This window comes from Nansenia antarctica (genome assembly GCF_963989245.1).
Source record: "Nansenia antarctica genome assembly, chromosome: 1".
Classification (NCBI taxonomy): domain Eukaryota; kingdom Metazoa; phylum Chordata; class Actinopteri; order Argentiniformes; family Microstomatidae; genus Nansenia; species Nansenia antarctica.
This window is the reverse complement of record NC_137674.1, coordinates 95,282,633-95,303,777: the sequence shown is the minus strand read 5'-3', so window position 1 is coordinate 95,303,777 and position 21,145 is coordinate 95,282,633.

The window sequence follows — 21,145 nt, the reverse complement described above, 5'->3', positions numbered from 1 at the left end:
GGACTGCTGATTCACATGCTTAGTATTCAAATGTATTGATTGTAAGTCGCTTTGGAATAAGGCGTCTGCTAAATGCCAAAAATGTAAATGTAAATGTAGTTGCTTTTGGGAAGAGTTTTATGACCGCTGTACTCTGGGAACGACAATAAAAGGCTGGCATGACTTCAGCGGAGACACTTGGAAGGCCATTGGCAGAATTCTCCTCAAAGGTTATCAAGACTGTCAGTACTTCCCTATCAAGCTTGCTTGCCCTTTCATGGAGGAGATGCTGTATGGCGTAGTGCAGACTGACCTGACAGAATCATTTCTGCAGTTTATGAGTGGCCACGAAGGTGAGATTAGGGTTACACAATCAATTGCTGCATCTTGAATTCGGTTCACAAATGCTCACTCATAGACTATTATGTTCCCAGGGACACTATGAATGTTTGTGATTATTTCTTCTTTATTATTATTATTTTTGCATGGTTGTAATATTAAATCATGGATGACCCGAAATTGCTGAGAAAAAGGCATGATTATTATATTAGTGGGGTTACATTATTTATTGGCATGTGAAATTGTCAGACATTTATAGCTATGAGGCGATTCTTTGATCTGACCACTTTTTGTGCTGTGTCTTTATAATGTTTTATAACCACAGGTGAGGTCATCCGACGAGCCCTTGTCGATTTGACCTCCATTGACTCAGAAGATCTTGGGGAAGTCCTTGACAACTACGACTGTAGAAGGAGAGTCACCGCAGAGAATCTCCCAGAGATCCTAATGGAGATTGCCCACAAGGGGCTCGTGCAAAAGCCCAAGTATGTGATAGACTGTTGGAAAGATGTTACTCAGAGCCAGTTTGCCTTGAATCGTGAGGAACTTTTGGAGATGTATGCAAACCTCAAACCAGCACCTAAAAAAGTACTGGCACTACTGCATCTCCCAGCAGATATGAGTACCAAACAACAGGAAGTAGGGCATCATCTGAAACGTTACATCAGAGAGATGGACGAGGAGAAACTAGGCAGGTTTCTTAGGTTCACCACAGGATCCAATCTGATCACATGTGACAGTATAGCCGTGATGTTTTCACAGATGTCTGAATTTACAAGACGGCCAATAGGACGCACATGTGGTAGGGTTTTAGAATTAGCTGAATGCTATGAACATTTCCCAGACTTCCGAGCTGAATTCAATGGAGTCCTTGACAGCAACATTTGGGTCATGGACATTGTATAGGACATTGTGGACCTTAGGTATTTTTCATTTAGCACTTTATCTCAAATGTTCCTCTGTGACAGTCTCAGAGAAAGGGTTGTACCTTGTTTTTTGTAGTATGCCTAATTCCTGGAAGTATAACAGCTGAAGCCATTGATCTTTGAGTAATGTTGATTATAAATGTGTATTAGGTAGACTATTGAAGTGAAACCAATGATAAGATAGAATGTTTGTATTGAAGCAGTTCTTTCTTTGATACTAGGTCACATTTAGTACATCCGGAAAGTATTCAGACCCCTTAATTTTTTTCACATTTACTCAATTTAATTTCATGGAAATGGATTCAACAATTGCCAACAATCCACACACAATACCCCAGAATGACAATGTGAAACCACTTTTTGGAATCTCAGTAAATGTATTAAAATTGAAATACAGAAATACTTCATGTACATAAGTATTCAGACCCTTTGCAATGACACTATTAAAAATAGCTAAAATGCCAAAATGTTGCATTGTTCAAGGGCTTGCCAATTTGAGGTGCTGATATTCAAGGTTCTCAGAATAATTGTTGTTATTGTTTGCATAAGAAAGTTAATGCTCTACTTTTTACTGTACATCTTGTGGCACATCTTTGGATGGCACAGATTGATGTAAACGTTCCATCAGTGGTTGTATAATATATACAGTATATCTCAAAAGTGAGTACACCCTTTAGATTTTTGCAAATATTCTGTTATATCCTTTCAGGGGATAACACTATCTTAATGAAACTTTGATATAACTTAAAGTAGTCAGTGTGCTGCTTGAATAACAGTATATATTTATTGTCCATTGAAAATTACTCAGTACACAGCTGTTAATGTCTAAACAGCTGGCAACAAAAGTGAGTACACCCCATAGTGAACATGTTTAAATTGTGCCCAAAGTGTCAATATTTTGTGTGACCACCATTGTTATCTAGCACTGCTTTAACCCTCCTGGGCATGGAATTCACCAGAGCTGCACAGGTTGCTTCTGGAATCTTCTTCCACTCCTCCATGACGACATCACGGAGCCCACGGATGTTGGACACCTTGCACTCCTCCACCTTCCTCTTGAGGATGCCCCACATGTTCTCAATTGGGTTTAGGTCTGGAGACATACTTGGCCAGTCCATCACCTTAACCTTCAGCTTCTTCAGCAAGGCCGTTGTCATCTTGGAGGTGTGTTTAGGGTCATTATCATGTTGGAAAACTGCCCTAAAAAACTGCCCAGTTTCCGAAGAGAGGGGATCATGCTCTGCTGCAGGATGTCACAGTATATATTGGAATTAATGTGTCCCTCAATGAAATGCAGCTCCCCAGTGCCGGCAGCACTCATGCAGCCCCAGACCATGATGCTGCCACCACCATGCTTGACTGTAGGCAAAACACATTTGTATTGGTACTCCTCACCAGGGTGCCGCCACACACGCCGGACACCATCTGACCCAAACAGGTTTATTTTGGTCTCATCAGACCACAGGACATGGTTCCAGTAACTCATGTTCTTGGATTCATTGTCTTCAGTAAACTGTTTGTGGGCTTTCTTATGCATCGGTTTCAGAAGAGGCTTCTGTCTGGGGCGACGGCCATACAAACCGATTTGATGCAGTGTGCGGCGTATGGTCTAGCCACTGACAGGCTGACATCCCACTTCTGCAACCTCTGCAGCAATGCTGGAAGCACTCGCACGTCTATTTTTGGAAACCAACCTCTGGATATGTTGCTGAGCACGTGGACTCAACTTCTTTGGTCGACCCTGGCGAGGCCTGTTCCGAGTGGAACCTGTCCTGGAAAACCGCTGTATGATCTTAGCCACTGTGCTGCAACTCATTTTCAGGGTGTTGGCAATCTTCTTATAGCCAAGGCCATCTTTGTGAAGCGCAATAATCCTTTTTTTCAGCCGCTCAGAGAGTTCCTTGCCATGAGGTGCCATGTTGTCCAGCATTCAGAGAGAATTGTGCCCAAAACACAACATTTAACAGCCCTGCTTATCATTTACACCTGAATCCTTGTAACACTAACGAGTCACATGACACCAGGGCGGGAAAATGAATGAATGAATGAATGAATGGTCTTTATTGTCATTGATATAGTACAGGTCCCAAACAACGAAATTTGGGAGGGGGGGCTCCCCTGGTGCTAGGAAAAAAAAAAGTAAAAACAAGAAGGGAAAAGAGCTGGTTTACATAAATAAAGGCTATGTACACTATCCACTATACTATACTATACAAATAAAACACTGTGCTGTACTCTATGCTATGCTATACCTATTCTAACATTTCCTATTCTCTGAACCTTATGTACCCTAGGGTTGTCATATTGCACATAGTGTTATTGCACATTCATTTAAAGTGTCGCAGTTTGCAGGTTTGAAATGTACACAGTTGTGTTTCAGTATTACACTTGATTTCAATCTAGTAGCTGCCATCAATTTGTCTAGATTGTCCAGGGCCTAGAACCTAGGTCTTTGCTGTGTTCAGGGCCTGAATGGCCCTGGGGTAGAAGCTGAGCTTCAGTCTGTTTGTCCTTGCGAACATGGTCCTGAACCGCCTGTTCGAGGGCAGCCGAGCAAAGTGTTCGTACCCAGGGTGGGATGGGTCTCTGGAGATCTTGGAGGCCTTCCTGAGGCAGCGTGTGTTGTACAGCTCTTCCAGAGAGGGGAGGGGGGCGCCGGTGATCTTCTGGGCCGATCTCACGACTCTCTGTAGCGCATTCCTCTCTGTGGCTGTGCAGCTGGAGAACCAGATGCAGATGCAGTAGGTGAGGATGCTCTCCACTGCGCAGCGGTAGAAGGTCACCAGCATCTCCTGTCCGATGTGGTCTTTCCTGAGGACTCTCAGGAAGTAGAGCCGCTGTTGTGCCTTCTTGATGATGGCTGCTGTGTTGATCTTCCAGGACAGGTCATCCTGTATGTGCACCCCCAGGAATCGGAGGGTTGAGACTCTCTCCACGCTCCCTCCATCGACGAGCAGGGGCTGGACCTCAGATTTTTTCCTCCTGAAGTCCACGATGATTTCCTGGGTCTTTGACTGGTTCAGCAGCAGGTTGTTAACCTTGCACAGCTTGCTCAGCTGCTCTACCTCATCCCTGTACGCCGCCTCGTCCCCCCCCCCGAGATGCAGCCCACCACGGTGGTGTCGTCTGCAAACTTTACGATGGAGTTGCTGGGGTGGACGGGGGTGAAGTCGTAGGTGTAGAGGTTGTAGAGGATGGGGCTTAGCACGCAGCCCTGGGGGGACCCAGTGCTGAGTCTGGGGCTGTGGAGGTGACAGGAAGTCCTTGATCCATGCACATATAGAGTGTGATAGTCCCAGGTCTAGTAGTTTGGTCACTAGCCTGTCTGGAAGGATGGTGTTGAAGGCAGAGCTGAAGTCCACAAAGAGCAGTCTCGCGTAGCTGTTTCCCCTCTCCAGGTGGGATAGAGTGGAGTGGAGAGTCGTCGCGATGGCGTCCTCTGTGGACCTGTGGGCTCTGTAGGCGAACTGGTATGGATCCAGGTTGGGCGGGAGGCGTGTGACTATGTGGGCCCGGACTAGTTTCTCGAAGCACTTCATGATGATTGGTGTGAGTGCCACCGGGCGGTAGTCGTTTAGGCAGCTCACCGTGCTTTTCTTCGGGACTGGGATGATAGTTGAGGTTTTCAGGCAGGGTGGGATGGTGGCCTGGGACAGGGACTGGTTGAAGATGTTGGTGAAAACCCCGGCCAGCTGGTCGGCGCAGTCCCTCAGCACCCGTCCCAGGACGCCATCCGGCCCTGAGGCTTTCCTGGGGTCCACCGCCTTCAGCACGCGTCTCACTTCATGCTCTGTGAGGGTGAGGCTGCTGAGAGCTGGAGAGAGTGGTGTTTGTGTTGTGGTTACCTCCGTTCGCCCCTCGTCGAACCGGGCGTAGAAGGAGTTCAGCTTTTCCGCCAGCAAGGGGTCGTCCTCCGCGGCTGTGAGCCTGTTGGCTCTGAAGTTTGTCATGTGCTGAACCCCCTGCCACACCCGCCTGGAGTCGTTGCTCAGGAAGCATTCCTCAATCTTCTCTCTGTGGTCTGCCTTGGCCTCCCGGATGCCGCGCTTTAGGTTAGCCCTGGTCGTGCTGTACAGCAGTGTACCCTTCCCTGAGAAGGCGTTGTCCCTCTCCTTGAGCAGTTTTTGGACCTTCCCATTCATCCATGGCTTCGTGTTGGGGTAGACCCGGACCCGTTTGTCCACGGTGGCTGAGTTGGTGCAGTTCACTATGTGGTTCAGAACCAACGACGTGAACTGTTCCAGGTCCTCATGCTCATATTCCTGCCATGAGGTGTCATTCAGGCAGCTCTGCAGTGGAGCGGACCCTGCTGGCCAGGTTCTGACAGTCTTAGTGGTGATGGGAGCACTTTTCCTCACACAATAAAGACCATTCATTCATTCATTCATCATTCATTCACACCCATATGTGCTTGCTGAACATCTCATTCTAAAACCATGGGCATTCATATGGAGTTGGTGCCCTCTTTGCTACTATAACAGCTTCCCAGAATGCCTTCCCAGAAGAATGGAGGCTGTTATAGTAGCAAAGAGGGCACCAACTCCAAATTAATGGCCATGGTTTTGGAATGAGATGTTCAGCAAGCACATCTGGGTGTGATGTTCCAGTGTCCCAATACTTTTGTCCATATCTACACATATTATGATAAGTTTACAATCCATGTTGATGTGTTACCTGTACTGTATGTAGCAGGGTGTTACTGAATGTTCAACATATGGGATGTTATTTGTACTTTTAAAACAATATAACTGTAATGTAAGTATTCAAAATGAAACCTGCATTTTACTAGGACATTTTGGAGACCTTGTTATCTTACAGTTTTTATTGCTGTAGTTGTTGCTACAATTAAACTTTATTATATGTGCATATTGTTCTACCCATTTACTTTTACATGTGTCTTGTTTCAATTTCTGATGACATTGGCCCTCCGTCCTGCCAGAGGATTGGATCCCTTATAATATGGCTGGTTTTACAGACAAAGTTGAATGCATAACTCTGAAGACTAGAACAGAGAGACGAACTACAACAGTTACAGACACAAACTGGGAGGGACAAATCAGCAGAGGTCTATATTATTTCTCCCCAGACCCAGGATCTCATACACACTACATGAGCAATGCTAAGATCATTCTTTAGTGTAGTTGGTTTAGCAAAAACTATGGCTTAGACCTGTACTAGTTGTCTCTTTCTTAGTAGAAGACATAAGCAACAGGCTAAACCTACGTAGTTTTCCCTATACTATGATGGCATATGCATGAGAGCCATTTTTCTGCCTAACTTGCTGAAAGACTGTTGTTGCTCTCTTAAAGATACACTATATGGACAAACGTATTGGGACACCTGAACATCACACCCATATGTGCTTGTTGAACTTCTCATTCCAAAACCAAGAGCATTAATATGGAGATGGTCCCACTTTTTCTGCTATAACAGCTTCCTCTCTTCTGGGAAGACTTTCTACTAGATTTTAGAATATGGTTGGAGGGATTTGCTCCCATTCAGCCATAAGAGCATGAATTACGTCGGACACTGATGTTGGGCGAGAAGGACTAGCTAGCAGTCTGTGTTGCAATTCATCCCAAAGGTGTTCGATGGGGTTGAGGTCAGAGCTCTGTGTGCAGGCCAGTCAAGTTCTCCTAGACCAAATTCGGCAAACCATGTCATTATGAACCTCACTTTGTGTATGGGGGCATTGTCATGCTGAAACTGGAAAGGGCCTTCCCCAAACTGTTGCCACAAAGTTAGAAGCATACAATTCTCTAGAATCACCGTGTATGCTGTAGCATTAAGATTTCCCTTCACTGGAATTAAGGGGCCTAGCCCAAACCATGAAAACAGCCCTAGACGACAATTGTTTCCACATACTTTCGTCCATATAGTGTAGTTCTACATGCCTCATAGTGAGATGTGTAACATACAGTATACGCTAATTACTGTAAACCGGCATGTTATTTAATACTGATAATAAAAAGGGAAAATTATTATTTTATCGAATGGTATTTACAATTCATCTTTGGTCAATGACATAGGTGAGGTGAGGAGGGTGTTGTTGCTAATGGTGTGTCTGTGTGTGATGCATGTGTGTGAAAAGTGCAGCGTTTGGTTATGGACTGGGCGAACACTCTTTGTTGCTGTGATGTGTTTCCACTCAGCTCTGACTGTGCTGTGGCAGGGTCAAGGGTCAAGGTGAGCACCCCACTGAGGCACCAGTGAGGCCATGTCTGCTGTATAATTCTGTGAGATCAAAAGGAAAGAGACAAGGGAGTGGAGCTGATATGAACCTCCCCCAGTAGACCCTCTCCATAAATCAATGTAGAAGATATGAGACCAGACCAACATCATCCTCTCTCTTCTATTTCTGTAGAAGGAACTCTAACAAATTATGACAGAAGAGTAATACTTTTAACAAATTATGTTAGAGTGCATCAGTCATCTGACAGTCTGAGGCTATGCGTTTTTTGTTTGTGGCAAGGACACATTTAGCTAAAGAGGAAGCACATGTGTCATAGTCATCATGTTGTGCTATTTTATTTATTTGGATGAGCTATTGATAAGCAATAACAGTCTATTTATTGTGCTACAATATTTGATGTGGAAAAGTAGGCTGGGCTAACCCAATGTGGTCATAATCACAGCCATTCAAAGAGGTTGAATATAGGGGTACAGATTCTAATATTTAGAAAAAAGGGTTGAATATATATATAGATAGATAGATAGATAGATAGACAGACAGACAGACAGACAGACAGATAGACAGATAGATAGATAGATAGATAGATAGATAGATAGATAGATAGATAGATAGATACTGATAGATACTGACACATCCCACAATGGCAGCATCATCTGAGAACTTCTGCAGATGACAAGTATCTGTGTGGTGCCTGAAGTCTGAGGTATAGAGGGTGAAGAGGAAGGGAGCCAGGGGGGCGCCAGTGCTGCTCACCACCCAGTCCGACACACATCCTGCAGCCGTACAAACTGTGGCCTGTTGGTCAGGTAGTTCGGAATCCAGGAAACAATGCAGGGAGTCCACCTGCATCCTCAGTAGCTTATCCACAAGTAGTACGGGCTGTATGGTGTTAAATACACTGAAGAAGACAAAGACCCATCAAAGAGAAGTCAAGGACCCATGACCCATGATTGTGGTAGATTCTCATTAGTAATTTCCCATATTATTACCATACTTCATACTTGTGATCTTTCCTTCAGTAAGTGAGGATATCCTGTTGATATGTTCTTCCTAGTATAGCTTAGCTATCTCTGCTGCCTGGCCAGGTCAAGCTCTCACTGGCACCTGCTACATAACATACTATTATGACCACACTAGGCTGGTTACGCTGGAATGGAGCTTCTAATTAAGTATTACAGTTAAACCTGGTTATATCAACCTGCCACGATTCATCCTTTGGTGGGCCACTCCTGGACGAAACCAGGAGTTTCCGAGAAAGAAATTCCAAAGAAGTGGGAGGTGGGCTTTACAGTCTTGCCTAGTAACATAACAAACAGCAGCGAGGCTGGGAAATGGCAATTTACCCACAATCATTGCTAACCCATAATCAGGCAGTCTTCTCTCAGGGGGCTCATTGTAACATCCCCCCAGCCGCCACCTCTAACACCTTACGGGACTGACTGCACTCCCACCGCCCATTCCCATAAACCCAGAATAAGTGAAAGAGAAACAACAATGATGTCATAAAGGAGGCACAGATGAATGTGTATGTGGGGTTTCAAAACTGTCGATGACTATGAGAGAGATTCCATACAGTCCACTCAGTTCCATTTACTGTAAGTGAAAAGGGCTAGTGTATCTTCTAGGGGTCTTTGTTAATAATGTTATTAACCTAATATTGTATTTTTTGATCAAAATACTATCAACAAGCCTACTCAGTTGCCATAGACTGTCAGTGTCCTAAACAAGCATCTTGTCTTTTTTTTTTTTTACTGGCTGCTCGAGTTCACAAGTTCATGTTGGAAAGAGTGATTCAGATTTAATAGGTGTTTCTGCCAACTAGTCCCAACTAGTACATTTAAAACCAAACACACTGCAGAGGGGGTGAGAATTCTGATAGGACACATTCATTTACATTACGTATGAGTTGGCTCTAAAGCGTTAGGATGAGTTATTTACACACTCACTAAAGATGAACAACATCAGGCTGCAAAGCAAAGCCTGAAGAGAAGTGTGTGTATATCAGCCACGTGTGCGGGGTCATTGGTAAAGTGAGATACAATCAGTTGAGCTTCCTTGGGAGTGGGTGGTGGGAGTGCAGTGAACAAAACCTCTCTGAAAGCCCATTATAAATCTTTGCCCATGTTCTAAATATTGTTTCAGCCCCTGAGCTCAGAGAAGTTGCAGACTTTTGTAACCTATCCAAGCCATGGCTGGTTATGATACAATTATTTATCACTTATCTCAACTGCAAAGTTTATACAATGGTTGGCTTTTTAAACCTGATAGGCTCCTTGCCTTTTACATTTTAAAGCATTGAGTGCCCTCTGCTGGTGGAATAACAGCAGTCATTCCTTACATCAGCAACAGTTGGGAAAGAACGTTATGGAATAGGTTGTTTACCAGTGATGAAGAGGAGGGTAAACCCAAGTAAACTATGTTTACCCCACCTTTCTATTTTGGTGAATAGGGTTTAGCTTTAGCTTAGGGCTAGGTCATTTGCAGTTTACCCACCTATTCAATCCATGGTTTTCAGGGTTTTCAGGGTTTACTCACCTGTACAAAGGTCAGATATAGTTGTATCCATGGGCTTGCTAATCAGTCATAGAACATATTAACACCTGACAGGTCACCATAGAATGGTTTTATGACCTAAAGGCTATGGCAGGCAGTGGTGGGATTGCTTATGTCACAATCTCTATGGTTTCTATAATTATATGGATAATGAAACCATGCAGTTGTATTCTCTATTTTTTTATTTTTTTATGTCTGGCTTTGATTGATAAATTGATTGGAGAAATATGTATACAGCAGTACTATATCATTTATTTACCTAAGAGTGATATTAATTCAATAGAATCTTTGCGTTCTGTGCTGTTTTCTCGGAGGACATTTGAGGAAAAAAATAATATTATTTCAAGAGAACGTCCAACTCCTGAACTTGCCATCACAAAAAACAACGAAGAGTTTCGTTCGTCACTTTCAAGCTAGTAGCACATATGAAAAACATACATGGCTAGCTGGCTGCCCAGAGGTTAGAAAACGGTTTTGTTGGCCATGTCTCCTTTATTCTACTGAACACAGTCTGGACCACGACAGGCTGTGGCGATTTAAACAACCTCCAACTACCACTATGACTAAGCATGAGCGTGCATCTTCCCACATACTTTGTCTGGTAAAACTTCAGACATTTGGCAACACACGGAATGACAACGTCATCATGGGATTTACTAGGAAGGATCGTAGGATGGACTTTGCCTACAAATAAGGCAGGACGTTGTGCTATTTTTTGTCTTTTTTGTACTGTAGCCTCTCCGGTTGGGTTTGGTGGCTTCAATTTGGTTTTTCATTTGAGTATTCAAAATGGATGTAGAATGACCAGTGCAAAAGGTCACCGCTCGCCACTGTATTATAATAGGGTAAAAATACGGGAGATTTACGCGAAAACATTTAAAAGGGAGCACAGCGGGAAAGAAGGGTAAACTACGGGAGGGTTGACAGGTATGCCTTAGTATTTAATAACCAACGTGATACAAGAAAGTAATGAATAAATCAATTAATTAATTTTAAACTATATTTATATATTTTTTTTCACATTTGAATACATTTCCGAATCTGATTGGCCGTCACTGTGACATCACAATGTCCTATGACGTAATATGCCACTACAAAAGCCGCTGACAGCCGTCCTGTCGTCAGTCACAACTATGAAATAAGTTGAAGGACATTTCACAGCTGGAGTTAACCACGGTTAAACCAGACTGACTGAGTATAGACCAAGAAAAACGATGGACCAAGACATGGTAAGGTCTTATGCTAACATTGACAGAACAAGCCTTTTGCTGCCTTCTGACTGATTATCATTAATACTTTTTTATGCGATGCCATGCGATGCCATCTGAAGCTACTTTGACCAGAATGTGAGGTGTGTGTGTGTGTGTGTGTGTGTGTGTGTGTGTGTGTGTGTGTGTGTGTGTGTGTGTGTGTGTGTGTGTGTATGGTGTGTGTGAATGTGAGGTGTGTGGGTGTGTGTGTGTGTGTGTGTGTGTGTGTGTGTGTGTGTGTGTGTGTGTGTGTGTGTGAGGTGTGTGTATGTGAATGTGAGGTGTGTGTGAATGTGTATCTGAACTCTGTTGTGTTGCAGGTGAAGAGTAGTGGCAGTAGGGCCAAGAAGAGCTTCAAGAGCTCTAAGAAGAGCGCCAGGTGGGCTAGGAAGGGCACCAAGCACTCTGAGAAGGGCTCAAAGAGCTCTGTGAAGAGCTCCAACACTGATGCAGGTGAGAGGGTTTTCTGTTGACTTCTCCCTGTAGAGTCCCTATGTTGATTATTTGCAAAGACTTGTTTGATAAGAAGTAAAAAATGTCTTTCATCCCATTAAACATCCAATATCCACATGCTACCATTCATTATGAACGCATGGCCATACATATCAGTGTGAATGTAAGGCCTAGAAATGGCTCCATCATGCTATACTAGTGTGAATATTGTAACACAACCATTGATTGTCTTAATGTACTACAGACTATTTCCTAGGTGGCAATAAAACCCCAGAATCCTGTGTTTGTTTCTTTTAGCTCGCGCTGAGACGTCCTCCTCAGCCGGAGCGAAGGACAAGTATGAGGACAGAGCGGCAGTCATCAGGCTGCTGGAGGAGGAGGGGCCGGGGGGGGGCTGGGTGGTTAAACACCAACATCGATCAGGACCGCCTCCCCACCCTGATCACATTCATGAAGTGTCTCACTGATGAGTAAGGATTATGTGCTCTACTGTATCTATGCTCCCTATGTTTCAATACACATTATTCAATAATCAATAATAATATTATTATTATTATTATTATTATTATGTTTCAATACACACCCAATATTTCGTGACATTAGAATTATACGGTTCTATCTCCATTTTTGTCAAAATTGAGTTTTTTTACATAATCTGATCCATTAGGTGTTTATTAATGCCTGTGTGGTGTTATTTTTAAAATGTTGACATTTTTTAGTTAGTAATTAATAAAATACAAAGGTTCCATCTCACAAAACATAATGGAATGTAAAAACTTTGACGCTCAATATCTCTGAACTTCCCTAAACGGAGATAGAACCTTGTAATTCTAAGCTCACGATTTCGCACCCTGCGCATAAACAGCACAACAAGTGTAAGCCAAGACCAAATAATTGAAAACTTTGACTTGTTTCTTCACCAGGCAGTGGATGGTGATCCATGACTGCATGAGAGACCCGGTAAGTGTATTTTATGTGTTATTATTTTACTTTAGAGTTAGCAGGCATACCATACCAGTCATTATGGTATAACTCCTATTTTAGAAACTCTACACGGCTTCCTGTTAAGTTCAGAATAGATTTCAAGATCCTTCTGCTTGTTTATAAAGCTCTCACTGGCACAGCACAAGAATATTTGAAAGACCTTTTGCTAGCATATCAGCCCAATAGAGCTCTCAGGTCTTCTGACGCTGGTTTTCTCTGTGTACCTCATGTACAAAAGAAGAGATTTGGTGAGGCTGCATTCTCATTTTATGCACCCAAATTGTGGAATGCACTGCCAGTTTACATTAGGGATGCAACTTCAGCAAATATGTCAAGACTAAAAACCCATCTTTTTAATATTGCCTTTAAATGACTAAATAATTAAATTAAGATTATAAAAACCCATCCTTTTAATATTGCCTTTAAATGACAAAATAATTAAATTAAGATTATTATAATGATTAAAGCATCTTTAAGCTGAACAACTAATCCTTCACTCTCTTTTGAATGAACACAGATGACCAAGGCGCAGCTTGAAGTCACGGGCCAGAAGATAGTAAAACTGATCTCCAACGCGGTCATAGAGGTCATCCTCCCTACTCTACAGCGTGTCATAAAGCTGAATGAGGCCAGTGGATCACCCCCCCATCATGAGGCCAGTGGATCACCCCCCCTGGATGATCCACTCCGGGTCCTCTTTGGGATCACCGAGGACACCGTCCTCCAATCACTGGGCTCGATCTCCTCTAGCTCCTTTGATTCGACCAGACCTGTGGTGAGAGACGTCCTGGAGCATTTGAACTCTGACGTCGCCGTGATAATTTCAAGGCCAGGTAAGTCTGCCCCTAAAGGCTTCGATAAGGAGCGCTCCCTGTGCGCGGCGACTTGGAGGATGATGCGCGGGGTGACCATCAAGTTCCAGGAATGTGGGATCTACAAACCAGTGGTGCCACAGACTAAGGCCATGACCCATATGACCGACCTGGGGCCAATGACGGCCGACATCATGACTGCCATCGTTGAGACGGTGGAGTCATGCAGCTCAGCTGATCAGGAGGGCGTGCAGGGAGCAGCTGACATGCTCAGAGAGCTAGCAAAGAAGATCAGCAGGATCAGCTCTGTCTCTGATCAGGAGGCATCCTCTGCCGGAGCGCCGCATAGACGCGTGTCCTCCTCTTCCAGTGTGGGACGACACCTCAGGATTATTAAGAGTGAGGAGTTTCACTCCAAAGCCACCAAGGCCGTTGGTGAAATTCTGAGCAAGAATATCTACGACTGTTTACCATCTGGCTCAACTAGTGATGTCACTGGCCAAGCCAACATGGCCGCCGCGATGACCACCTCCCCAACTCCTCAAGATTTAAACTTGGAGGCGGCTCACGTCGTCGACACATTCGCGTCTGATGTTGAAGACATCATTCAGACCACGGATTTGGACGGGTCTATTGCAAATAAAATCTTCACTGGTACCCGTAAGATGTTTGCAAATATGCAGACGAAATTGGCTGACTTGTTCAGGCGAGAGTCAGTCATAAGTGGGAGGGCCTCAGCTTTGAGTGGAACCAGCGGAGAGGAAATCCCATTGCTCGTAGAGATTGGAACCAACGGAGAGGAACTATGTCTAGAACTACAAGACATCAGTGATGAGGAACTTGCCTCCATCCAGTCCGGGAGTGTCTCTCAGGCCATTAACTATGAAGAAGTCACCAAGGAAGTCTATGGTGAACTTGCAGCCACATTTAGATCTGAGGTGGCGAGGCTAGAGTCCTCAATCTCTGCCCGTAGGAAGTCCTCGATTCTGTCCACAACGGAAGGTATGGTGGAAGACATCCTAGATGGACTGGCGAATTATCCAACAGCAGAACTCTGTGGTGATATGTATCTGGAGGATTTAGAGGATGTTCCCCAGGTCAGCCGTTGTTCCAGCGTGGATAGACTTTCTAATGAGGACATTAGATGTGAGGCCACAGAGGCCGTCAGCGAGTGGCTGCAGAAGTCTGCCATAAATATGCCTTTCACATGCAGTCTACCCATATCAGATATCAATATGGAGGACTTTCAGAGGCAAGCCGCTGAGAAAGTGAGTGACATCCTCATGAGATCAGAGAGATGCTCCCCCAGTGCAGGAAGTTCTTCCCACCACTCTGGGTTAACTACCTGTTGTGCTGACTTGTCAGCATTAGACCTTGTTGGCACGTTTGTGAATGGCGTTAAGAGCCTGTTCCAGACTCAGGAGTCCTCAGCTAGTTCCAGTCTGCTCCTCGGGGGAAGTGTGGGAGGTTCTGAGGCCTCTGAGGTATCGGAGTTGAGACTGTGGTCTACAGCACAGACCATCTGGAGAGATCTGCAGCGGAAGCTGAAGGAATTCTTCACTCAGCGTGAGATGCATGCCGCTGAGCAAAGTGCATCTATGGCTAAGGCTAGGGAGAGCATTAGCCAGATCCTGGTTGCCATTCAGGGTGACATGGTGGCACAGTCAGAAGAAATGGAGACCTCAGTGGAGCTCCGACAATGGCACAGTGCTATAGGATCTCTACTGGAGAAAGTAGAGATGGTGTCTAGTGAGGGTAGTGATGGACTTTCCAGTGAGGGTGGTGCGTTAGTAGCTACAGAGTTGCTCAGGGCCTCCTCCTCTCTGTCCACACGGTCCAAGTTTGAGAATGTGTCTTTGACACATTCAAAGCTTGAGAGCTCTGAAGAGACTGTGCCAGAGGATTCCGTCAGTGACAAACAGCTGATGGCCGACGTGGTGAAAGTCCTGATGGACCACATGGACCTGCCGGTTCTTGAAGAGGTCACCTCTCCCGGAGCTGACCTCACCAGACTGCTGTCCCAGGTGAGGTTCCGCACCTTGACTCACGCCCTTGTGGACAGACTCCAAGCGCTGATGTCCCTGCACAGCAGTCTATCGGTGGATGTTGGGAAGTGTGTGTCGGACAGTGTTCTGTCCAAACCGACACAGGCAGAGAAGTGTTTTAAGGTGGGCATTGAGGTGGTCTACGCCTTTGCCGAGGAGTCGGTGAAGCGATTGCTTCTTCCCGTGATCGTCCCTCGCTCATCATGGAGCACGGAGGAGGAAGCTTCTGACAACAACGCCCCGACCAGAGTCTCCAGCCCCAAGAGCCTGCTGTCCACCAGCTCTTCTGAGATATACAACAACACAGTGGATCTGTTCTCCAGGGTCCTGGTCCACCAGGTGTTGGACAATGTATCAATGGTATCCGACACCACAACAGCCTCCACAGCCTCACTCACACAGCCTCAGAGTGAGAAGAAGAAAGGGAAATTTGGGAAATTCCTTTCAATGTTGAAGAGAAAGGTAAAACAGATATATACAGTGAATTTATCAAAGAAAGCCACATGTACTCGGTGATGTAACGGTAATGTAAAGTCTTACCAGTTTATCATAAAACAGTAGACAAGCTATGCATTGTTGTTGTAGGAATAATGGGGTTTTAAGAGATATGTTCTGTCATTGATTCTTCTTCTGTAACAACTGATGTCGTGCAAGATGTCGTGCAAGAAGAGCAAACAGGTAGGTGTCCAGGCTCCAGCCCCAGGACAGGAGGACATCGAGGATGGTGTCCAGCCTCCAGCCCCGGGACAGGAGGACATCAAGGACGGTGTCCAGCCTCCAGCCCCCGGACAGGAGGACATTGAGGTTGCCCACGACGATGGACACAGCAGAGGTAAGTCAACATGTATAACACACAGACCAAGGACATACTAACCAAACTAATAAAGTATTCTGTAGCTATAGGCCTGGTGAAGCTCATATGAACTCTCTCTCCTGTCTCTAGCGGCCAGCCCAGTGAGGTCTGTGACAACTCCCATTGAGGAGAGAGGAGCTTCAAAGACACAGAAGCGTTCCCTCCTCTCGAGGATGCTCACGTCTGTGAAGAGCCTTGGCCTCTGCTGCTGTCCATGCAAACAGTGTCCATCCAAGAAGACCCAGTAACCGTCGTCTGGTTACAATGCATACAAATGCATACATGCATCAATAAAAAATAATTTGGCTTCCATTCCTTTTGCTTGTGCATTTTTCATATCTTAGGAACTTGTTATGCTGAAGATTGTGTAACTAGATAAGTTTGGTCTTTACAATATCATAGAAATGTAATCATAACAAGAATCATACAAGACATTATTAGAAATCATCATTAGAAATATACATTAGCTAGAAATGGTTGGTCTACTGGAATGATCTCTCCTGGTTGGAAAATAAAGACACACACACACAAACACACACACACACACACACACACACACACACACACACACACACACACACACACACAGAGACAGACAGAAAATGCACTACTACAGAAAACAGACCTACACACACAGACAAGGCCATCCTAATGACAGCTGTCACAGAGGGTCACCTAAAACAGCGGTCCCCAACCTTTTTTGCGCCACGGACCGGTTTCATGTAAGACAATATTTTCACGGACCGGCCTTCGGGTGTGGGGGCATAAATATATCGAAATAAAATTATACGACCGCAGTGTTGTGTTGTTATTATACAGCCTGTTTATTCCTAGTTAGGAATACTGGAAACAACAAACATAACATGGTGTCAGATAATGGGACTGGCAACGCAGAGTTCATCGACTTGAAAAAGTAATGTGCTGGATTCCGAAAGCACACATCTGCGGACTGCTAGCAAGAGGAGCGTCACGCGAGCATGTCTAGCGAGAGTGGAAGTGACAGTGATCAAGCTAACGTGAGTGAAAACGATTCGAACAATCAACAAGGAGACCAAGAAAATCCTGCACCCGTAGTGTTCCCCATCATGGATAAACTCAGTCCTCCCACACCCATGCAGTTCAGTGGCAATCTTGCTGATAATTGGAAGAGATTCAAGCAGAGATTTAATATTTACTTGGCCGCGAGCGGGGCGGGGGGAGGAGATGAAAAGCTAAAAGCGTCTATATTTTTGCATGTAATAGGAGAAGATGCATTGGACATTTACAACACCTTTCAAATAGATGAGGGACATTTAACATTGACTGAGCTAGTGACAAAGTTCGAGGAGTACTTTGTGCCCAGTAAAAATGTCACTTTTGAGAGATATAAGTTTTTCTCTGCCGCTCAGAAGACAGGTGAGAGTTTTGATCAGTACTTAACTGAAATACTTACTTTGAGCAAGTCATGTGAATTCGTAGATTTAAGAAACTCATTAGTCAGAGATCGAATAGTGTGTGGGATTCCTGATAATGGGCTTAGAGAAAGATTACTACGTGAACGTGATTTAACGCTAGAGAAAACAGTTCACATGTGCAGAGCAGCAGAAACCACTCGCGCACAAGCAAAGGAGCTGCGCATGGATGAGTCGGCAGCAGTGCATGCCGTGAAAAGAGAGGGACAGCGCCCAAAACAGTTTGGAAAGCAAAAGCCTACAGAGCAAAGTCCCAAGAGTCCAAACAGTAGATGTGGAAGATGTGGAGGCAAGCATATGCCTAGGTCATGTCCTGCTTTTGGAAAAGTCTGCCACAAGTGTGGGAAGGATAACCACTTTGGGAGGTATTGCAAAGCTGAGGCTTCAGGGATGAAAGTGGACACAGTGGAAGAAGAGCCAGAGGAGTTCTTGGTTGACTCAGTACAGTCTAGCACAGCAGATGCGTGCAAATGGTTAGTCCCATTAACTGTGAATGAGACCATAATTCCATTCAAGATAGACACTGGTGCACAAGTCAACCTTATGTCCATACATGATTACAAGACCCTCACAGTTAAGAGCAAAATACACCCGGTGAAAGTAAAAGTGACAGGCTATACAGGAGAGACAGTTCCAATTAAAGGTTGTTGTATAGTGACTCTAAAGCACAAGGGACAGCAGTTAAAGACACAGGTGCTCATAGTAGAGAAGAGCGTACAGCCAATCCTAGGTCTGAGTACCTGTGAAAAGCTTGACTTAGTGAGAAGGGTGTTTGTAGTGAATTCCCAGACTAGCACAGACCACAACGCAATTATGCAGGAGAACAAAGATGTCTTTGAGGGACTAGGATGCTTGCCTGGTGAGCACAAGATATGTGTGGATGACACAGTGACTCCTGTAGTTCATGCGTGCAGAAAGATTCCATTTGCACTGAGAGACAAACTCAAAGAAGAGCTAGCACGCATGGAAAAGATGGGCGTCATAAAGAAAATAGACGAGCCAACAGATTGGGTGAGCTCACTAGTGGTTGTGCAGAAGCCAAGTGGAGCTCTACGCATATGTCTTGATCCACGGGATCTAAACAGGGCTATAAAGCGTGAGCATTTCAAGCTACCAACAAGAGAAGAGATCATGTCACAGTTTGCTGGTGCTATTAATGGTTTAGCAAGCTGGATGCGTCAACAGGCTTCTGGCAGATGAAGCTTGATGAGGCAAGCTCAAAACTATGCATGTTCAACACACCAGAAGGACGGTTTCGCTTTCTGCGTTTACCTTACGGTATTCTGTCTGCGCCAGAAGTTTACCATAAAACAATCCATATGATCTATGAGCACATAGAGGGAGTGGAGACCATGATGGATGACATCATCGTGTGGGGATCCACAAGAGAAGAACATGATGCACGGCTGAGGGAAGTACTGGATCTGACACGCAAGTTCAATCTGAAATTTTGGACTTGCGTGTCTGACACGCAAGTCCATTCTGAAATTTGTTAAACCAGAACAAGTGTGAGTTTGCAGTGAAAAGCCTTACCTTTGTGGGAGATGTGATTTCAGAGCAAGGTGTCAAGCCAGATCCAAGGAAGACGTCAGCCATAATGAACATGGAACGTCCACAGAACAAAGAAGAGGTGAGGAGATTTCTGGGAATGGTCACATATTTGGCTAAATTTATCCCCCAGTTGTCTGCCCAGTCAGCACCACTCAGATGGCTTCTAGAGCAGAAGAACGAGTGGGAATGGTCCCATGAGCAGGAAGAGTGCTTCCATAAGCTGAAGGAGATCTTAACCAAGGAGCCAGTGCTCAAGTTTTATGACCCAGAACGGAGCACTAGGATCTCGGCAGATGCTTCTCAGTACGGCCTAGGGGCAGTACTGCTACAGATGTATGACAACAGCTGGCAGCCCGTAGCCTACGCGTCTCGTGCATTGACAAGTGCTGAAGTTAGATACGCACAAATAGAGAAGGAACTTTTAGCCAGCACATATGCATGTGAACGTTTCCATCAGTACATATATGGAAAGGCTTTTGAAGTGGAAACAGACCACAAGCCCCTAGTATCAATAATGTCCAAGCCCCTCAATGATTGTCCTCTGAGGATTCAGCGACTGTCAATCAGACTGCAGAAATATGACGTGAGAATGGTCTATACACCAGGAAAATTCATGTTTGCTGCTGACACGCTCTCACGCGCAGTCAACAAGATGGAAAGTCCAAATGAACAGAAAAGCGTCGAAATAGAAGCCTATGTTGACATGATTGTCACATCACTTCCTGTGTCTGCGGAGCGGACAGAGAAGATCAGGAAAGCAACTGAACTAGACGAGACACTGAAAGAGCTCAAGAAGACCATACTGAAAGGGTGGCCTGTGCAAAAGCGTGATTGCCCAAGTCAGATCCAAGATTACTGGGCATGCAGATCAGAGCTCTCAGTTGCTAAGGACATTGTCTTCAAAGGAAGCAGGTTTGTCATCCCGTCATCCATGCGCAAGGAAATGCTGCAGAAAGTGCATGAGGGACATTTGGGTGAGGAAAAATGTAAACGTAGAGCGCGTGAAGTAATGTACTGGCCAAGGCTCAACCAAGACATCAGCCACACCACAGCTGCATGTGAAATATGTCTCACCTACAGGTCCAAACAACAAGCAGAGCCGCTCATGCCCCACCCTGTACCTGATCGCCCGTACCAGAAGGTCGGAGTGGATTTGTTTGACTGTAACGGTAAAAGCAACATTGTAGTCACAGATTACTTCTCCAACTACCCGGAAGTTGCAACACTGCAGTCAACATCCAGCAGAACAGTCATAGCCTACCTTAAAACAGTCTTTGCGAGACATGGAGTTCCCTGTGAGGTGTTTTCAGATAACGGGCCACAGTTTTCCAGCAGCGAGTTTGCTGGTTTTGCAGAGGACTGGTGTTTTCACCATGCCACCTCAAGCCCTAACTACCCGAGATCCAATGGGCTCGCAGAGAGTTCAGTCAAGGTTGTCAAGGCTCTCATGAAGAAGGCTCAAGATGGACAGGAGGAGTTCCAGAGGAGTCTGATGGTATACAGGAGTGCCCCTTTGGAAAATGGTTTGTCCCCAGCCCAGATGCTGATGGGAAGGCGCTTACGCACTAACCTTCCTATCCATGAGAACCTGTTGACACCTGTAGGAGCGCACACAATGAGGACAAGGAAACAAGAACAAAAAGAGAAACACAAGTTGCAACATGACAAGAAGGCAAAACACTTACCAAGCCTCAAGCCAGGCGATACAATCCGTATCCTGGATCACACAAAAGGCACATGGAGGCAAGGAGGATGC